Here is a 7,745-nt window from a genome sequence, read left to right on the forward strand (position 1 = left end):
GGAATAGATCACATCAATACTATCATAATGATAATTAACTCCACAACCTACAAGAGATCGTGATCATAGCCTACGACAAGAACCACATGATGCACACACTGGCACCTTTACACCATGCAGGAGGAATAGACTAGTTTAATAACATCACATGAGTAGCACATAGACTAGTAGCGATACAAAGCTCATCATATGGATCTCAATCATGTAAGGCAGCTCATGAGATCATTGTATTGAAGTACATGAGAGAGAGATTAACCACATAGCTACCGGTACAGCCCTTAGCCTCGAGGGAGAACTACTCCCTCCTCATCATGGGAGACAGCGATGGCGGTGAAGATGGCGGTGGTGTCGATGGAGAAGCCTTCCGGGGGCACTTCCCTGTCCCGGCGGCGTGCCGGAACAGAGACTCCTGTCCCCCAGATCTTGGCTTCGCGATGGCGGCGGCTCTGGAAGGTTTCTCGTACCGTGGCTTTTCCGTATCAAAGATTTAGGTCAGAGGGCTTCTTATAGGCGAAGAGGCGGAGTCTGAAGGGCTACGGGGGGCCCACACAGTAGGCCGGCGCGCCCCCCTCTGGCCGCGCCGCCTTATTGTGTGGGGCCCCTGTGGCCCCCCTTTGGTTCCTCTCGGGTGTTCTGGAAGCTTCGTGGAATTCTAAGATGCTGGGCGTTGATTTCGTCCAATTCCGAGAATATTTCCTTACTAGGATTTCTGAAACCAAAAACAGCAGAAAACAGGAACTGTCACTTCGGCATCTCGTCAATAGGTTAGTTCCGGAAAATGCATCAAAACGATATAAAGTGTGAACAAAACATGTAGGTATTTGATGCGCGTAGATGTACACGTCCGTTGGGAACCCCAAGAGGAAGGTATGATGCGCACAGCAGCAAGTTTTCCCTCAGAAAGAAACCAAGGTTATCGAACCAGTAGGAGCCAAGAAGCACGTGAAGGTTGTTGGTGGAGGAATGTAGTGCGGCGCAACACCAGTGAAACCGGCGCCAACGTGGAACCTGCACAACACAATCAAAGTACTTTGCCCCAACGTAACAGTGAGGTTGTCAATCTCACCGGCTTGCTAAAAACAAAGGATTAAGCGTATCGAGTGGAAGATGGTGTTTGTTTGCAAAAAGAACAAGAAAAGCGATAGAATGTATTCAGATGTAAAGAATGGACCGGGGTCCACAGTTCACTAGTGGTGTCTCTCCAATAAGATAACTAACATGCTGGGTGAACAAATTACAGGTGAGCAATTGACAAATAAAGATTCAATACATATCAACGATGATTACTATGTGATTTAATCAGGGCATTACGACAAAGTACATAGACCGCTATCCAGCATGCATCTATGCCTAAATAATCCACCTTCAGGTTATCATCCGAACCCCTTCCAGTATTAAGTTACGAACAACAGATAATTGCATTAAGTATGGTGCGTAATGTAATCAACACAAATATCCTTAGACAAAGCATCAATGTTTTATCCCTAGTAGCAACAGCACATCCACAACCTTAGAACCTCATCACGATCCCAGATTCAATGGAGGCATGAACCCACTATCGAGCATAATTACTCCCTCTTGGAGTTACAAGTATCAACTTGGCCAGAGCCTCTACTAGCAACGGAGAGCATGCAAGAACATAAACAACACATATATGATAGATTGATAATCAACTTAACATGGTATTCCCTGTTCATCGGATCTCACCAAACACAACATGTAGCATTACAAATAGATGATCTTGATCATGTTAGGCAGCTCACAAGGTCTATAACAATGAAAGCACAAGCGGAGAAGACAACCATCTAGCTACTGCTATGGACCCATAGTCCAAGGATGAACTACTCACGCATCAATCCGGAGGCGGGCATGATGATGTAGAGCCCCTCCGGTGATGATTCCCCTCTCCGGCAGGGTGCCGGAGGCGATCTCCTGAATCCCCCGAGATGGGATTGGCGGCGGCGGCCTCTCAGTAATGTTTTCCGTATCGTGGCTCTCGGTACAGGGGGTTTCGCGACGGAGGCTTTAAGTAGGCGGAAGGGTAGGTCAAAGGGCGCCACGGGGGGCCCACACCACAGGCCGGCGTGGCCAGGGCTTGGGACGCGCCGCCATGGTGTGTCGCCACCTCGTGGCCCCACTTCGTCTCCTCTTTGGTCTTCTGGAAGCTTCGTGCAAAAATAGGACCCTGGGCGTTGATTTCGTCCAATTCCGAGAATATTTCCTTACTAGGATTTCTGAAACCAAAAACATCAGAAAAACAGCAACTGGCACTTCGGCATATTGTTAATAGGTTAGTGCCGGAAAATGTAAAATAACGCTATAAAGTGTGTGTAAAACACTCAAGTATTGTAATAAAAGTAGCATGGAACATAAGAAATTATAGATACGTTTGCGACGTATCAAGCATCCCCAAGCTTAGTTCCTACTCGTCCTCGAGTAGGTAAACGATAACACAAATAATTTCTGAAGTGACATGCTACCAACATAATCTTGATCAACATTATTGTAAATCATATGAGATGAATGGAGTGATCTGAACAAAAGATTGCTAACAAAGATAATGACTAAGCAAATGAATCATATAGCAAAACTTTTCATGAATAATACTTTCAAACAAGTATCAATAAGACTTGCATAAGAGCTAACTCATAAGCAATAAATTCATAGTAGAATGCATTGAAGCAACACAAAGGATGATTAAGTTTCAGCAATTGCTTTCAACTTGTAACATGTATATCTCATGGATATTTGTCAACATAGAGTAATATAACAGGTGCAATAAGTAAACATGTAAGAATCAATGCACACAGTTAACACAAGTGTTTGCTTCTAAGATAAAAGGGAATGGGTAAACTGACTCAACAATAAAGTAAAAGATTGGCCCTTCGCAGAGGGAAGCATTGATTACTATTTTTGTGCTAGAGCTTTTGTTTTGAAAACATAGAAACAATTTTGTCAACGGTAGTAATAATTCATATGTGCTATGCATAATACTTCCTACAAGTTGCATGTCTCATGCATAGAGTACCAATAGTGCTCGCACCTTGTCCTACTATCTCGGAAAACACGGATTCTCATCGCATAACATATGCTTCAACCAAGTGTCACAAAGGGGTACCTCTATGCCGCCTGTACAAGTGTCTAAGGAGAAAGCACGCATTGGATTTCTCGCTTTTGATTATTCTCAACTTAGACATCCATACCGGGACAACATAGACAACAGATAATGGACTCCTCTTTTTAATGCTTAAGCATTCAACAATAGTTAATATTCTCATAAGAGATTGAGGTTGTATGTCCAAACTGAAACTTCCACCATGATACATGGCTTTAGTTAGCGGCCCAATGTTCTTCTCTAACATATGCATACTCAAACCATTTGATCATGAAATCCACTACTTCAGACAAGACGAACATGCATAGCATCTTACATGATATCCAACAAAGGTAAAGTTGATGGCGTCCCCAGAAAACATGGTTGCCGCTCAACAAGCAACTTGTAAAAATTAAGACACATAACTACATATTCATCACCACAATAGTTTTTTAAGCTATTTGTCCCATCAGCTATATATTGTAAAGGTAGAGGAATGAAATTTAAAGGTAGCACTCAAGTAATTTACTTTGGAATGGCAGGAAATACCACATAATAGGTAGATATGGTGGACACAAATGGCATGGAGTTTGGCTCAAGGTATTTGGATGCACGAGAAGCATTTCCTCTCAGTACAAGGTTTGGGCTAGCAAGGTTGTTTGAAGCAAACACAAGTATGAACAGGTACAGCAAAACTCACACAAGAACATATTGCAAGCATTATAAGGCTCTACACTGTCTTCCTTGTTGTTCAAACACTTTACCCGAAAATATCTAGACTTAGAGAGATCAATCATGCAAACCAAATTAAACAAGCTCTACAGTAGTTCTCCATTAATGGATTAAACTACATGATGCAAGAGCTTAAACATGATCTAAGAGAGCTCAAACAATTGCCAAATTATCAAACCATATGCATCATTTTCCAATTCCAACCATATAGCAATTTAACGAAGCAATAAGCTTTCGCCATGAACATTAAAGCACAATTAAGAACACAAGTGTTCCATATGAAAAAGCAGAGCGTAATATCTCCAATATAAGGATGGCGAGATCCAACTTTATTCAAAACAAAACAAAAATAAAAACAAACCGACGCTCCAAGTAAAGAACATAAGAATGTGACGGAATAAAAATATAGTTTCACTAGAAGTGACCTGATAATGTTGTCGATGAAGAAGGGGATGCCTTGGGCATCCCCAAGCTTAGATGCTTGAGTCTTCTTAAAATATGCAGGGATGAACCACCGGGGCATCCCCAAGCTTAGACCTTTCACTCTTCTTGATCATACTATATCATCCTCTTCTCTTGACCCTTAAAAACTTCCTTCACACAAACTTCAAGCAAACTCATGAGAGGGTTAGTGCATAACCACAAGTTCATACATTCAGAGGTGACAAAATCATTCTTAACACTTCTGGACATTGCACAAAGCTTCTGAAAGTTAATGTAACAAAGAAACTCATTCAACATAGCAAAAGCGGCAATGCGAAATAAAAGACAGAATCTGTCAAAAACAGAACAGTCCGTAAAGATTCTTCTGGACTGGGCACTTAACTTGCTCAAATAGAAAAACTCAAAACTAATGAAAGTTGCGTACATATCTGAGGATCACGCTCGTAATTTTGCAGATTTTTTCGATTTTTTTACAGAGACTTATGCCAGAATTCGTGACAGACAGCAATGCTGTTTCTGCGCAGCGATCCCAAATATAACATCAACTTTAGCATAGAAACTTTACTTGGCACAAAAACATGATAAGGAGAGATTGCTACAGTAGTAAACAACTTCCAAGACTCAACAAAACAAAATTTCTGTAGTAAAATAAACACATGGGTTATCTCCCAAGAAGTGCTTTTCTTTAACGCCTTTCAGCTAGGCGCAGAAAGTGCAAATCAAGTAACATCAAGAGATGGAGCATCAACATTATTTTTCCTGCAAACACAACTTGTTGCAGAGGGTACTTTAGGCGCTCCATTATCTAAATTTTCTATGGTGGTGCTAGGGGTTTTAGCAATTTTAGGCCTATAATAATTCTTTTGTTTAGGCACTTTAGAGGCATACATGAATTTTTGCTCTTTACCCACATAAGCTCTCTCATTATACTTGAGAGAAGAAAAGGTTGAACCCAAGGTTCCCATAGCTTTTTCAAGTTCATCAATCCTATTGGTTTGATTATCCTGAGCAACACAAGTTCCTAGGACACTAATTCTTTCATCAATTCCTCCTAAGGATTTATCAAGTTCATCAGTTTTATCAAGTAACATTTCCAATTTAGTTTCAATACTTGGAAAATTTTTCTCTATTGTTTCCAATTTTTTCATAACATCCTCAAGAGAGATTTCAATTTTAACTTCATTAACAGGTGGTATTCCAACTAGACTCTCAATGATGCAACTAGCTTCTAAAGCGGGAGTACCTAGGAAATTACCTCCCGAAAGAGTGTCAAGAACATACCTATTCCAACTAGATAAACCAACATAAAAGTTCCTAAGAAGGATAGTGGTGGAGTGTTTCTTAATGCACCTATGATGAGCATTACTAATTCTGTACCAAGCATCTTTAAAACTTTCTCCACCTTGTTGCTTAAAAGAACGAACTTCAACTTCAGGATTACTCATTTTAGTAGCAATAAAGTAAACTAGGCAAATAAAGTAAAGACAAGTAATTAATTTTTTTGTGTTTTTGATATAGAGAACAAGACAGTAAATAAAGTAAAACTAGCAACTAATTTTTTTGTGTTTTGTTTAAGTGCAGCAAACAAAGTAGAAAATAAAATAAAGCAAGACAAAAACAAAGTAAAGAGATTGGAAGTGGAGACTCCCCTTGCAGCGTGTCTTGATCTCCCCGGCAACGGCGCCAGAAAAAGAGCTTGATGCGCGTACATGTACACGTCCGTTGGGAACCCCAAGAGGAAGGTATGATACGCACAGCAGCAAGTTTTCCCTCAGAAAGAAACCAAGGTTATCGAACCAGTAGGAGCCAAGAAGCACGTGAAGGTTGTTGGTGGAGGAATGTAGTGCGGCGCAACACCAGTGAAACCGGCGCCAACGTGGAACCTGCACAACACAATCAAAGTACTTTGCCCCAACGTAACAGTGAGGTTGTCAATCTCACCGGCTTGCTGAAAACAAAGGATTAAGCGTATCGAGTGGAAGATGGTGTTTGTTTGCAAAGAACAGTAAAAGCAGTAGAATGTATTCAGATGTAAAGAATGGACCGGGGTCCACAGTTCACTAGTGGTTTCTCTCCAATAAGATAACTAACATGCTGGGTGAACAAATTACAGGTGAGCAATTGACAAATAAAGATTCAATACATATCAACGATGATTACTATGTGATTTAATCAGGGCATTACGACAAAGTACATAGACTGCTATCCAGCATGCATCTATGCCAAATAATCCACCTTCAGGTTATCATCCGAACCCCTTCCAGTATTAAGTTGCGAACAACAGATAATTGCATTAAGTATGGTGCGTAATGTAATCAACACAAATATCCTTAGACAAAGCATCAATGTTTTATCCCTAGTAGCAACAGCACATCCACAACCTTAGAACCTACTGTCACGATCCCAGATTCAATGGAGGCATGAACCCACTATCGAGCATAATTACTCCCTCTTGGAGTTACAAGTATCAACTTGGCTAGAGCCTCTACTAGCAACGGAGAGCATGCAAGAACATAAACAACACATATATGATAGATTGATAATCAACTTAACATGGTATTCCCTATTCATCGGATCTCACCAAACACAACATGTAGAATTACAAATAGATGATCTTGATCATGTTAGGCAGCTCACAAGATCTATAACAATGAAAGCACAAGCGGAGAAGACAACCATCTAGCTACTGCTATGGACCCATAGTCCAAGGATGAACTACTCACGCATCAATCCGGAGGCGGGCATGATGATGTAGAGCCCCTCCGGTGATGATTCCCCTCTCCGGCAGGGTGCCGGAGGCGATCTCCTGAATCCCCCGAGATGGGATTGGCGGCGGCGGCCTCTCAGTAATGTTTTCCGTATCGTGGCTCTCGGTACAGGGGGTTTCGCGACGGAGGCTTTAAGTAGGCCGAAGGGTAGGTCAAAGGGCACCACGGGGGGCCCACACCACAGGCCGGCGCGGCCAGGGCTTGGGCCGCGCCGCCCTGGTGTGTCGCCACCTCGTGGCCCCACTTCGTCTCCTCTTCGGTCTTCTGGAAGCTTCGTGCAAAAATAGGACCCTGGGCGTTGATTTCGTCCAATTCCGAGAATATTTCCTTACTAGGATTTCTGAAACCAAAAACAGCAGAAAAACAGCAACTGGCACACTTCGGCATCTTGTTAATAGGTTAGTGCCGGAAAATGTAAAATAACGCTATAAAGTGTGTGTAAAACACTCAAGTATTGTAATAAAAGTAGCATGGAACATAAGAAATTATAGATACGTTTGCGACGTATCAGTATTGTCATAAAAAAAGCATGGAACATCAGAAATTATAGATACGTTGGAGACGTATCACATGCCCCGGGCGTCTCGGCGCGGCAGCGCGCCGATCTCTTCGTCGGCGGCCTTGTTGCTTGCGTGGAGGCAGCTCCTTGTGACGGTAAAGCACACGTCCGTTGGGAACCCCAAGAGGAAGGTATGATGAGTACATCA

Source organism: Lolium perenne, chromosome 5 (genome assembly GCF_019359855.2).
Source record: "Lolium perenne isolate Kyuss_39 chromosome 5, Kyuss_2.0, whole genome shotgun sequence".
In the NCBI taxonomy this organism is placed as follows: Eukaryota; Viridiplantae; Streptophyta; class Magnoliopsida; order Poales; family Poaceae; genus Lolium; species Lolium perenne.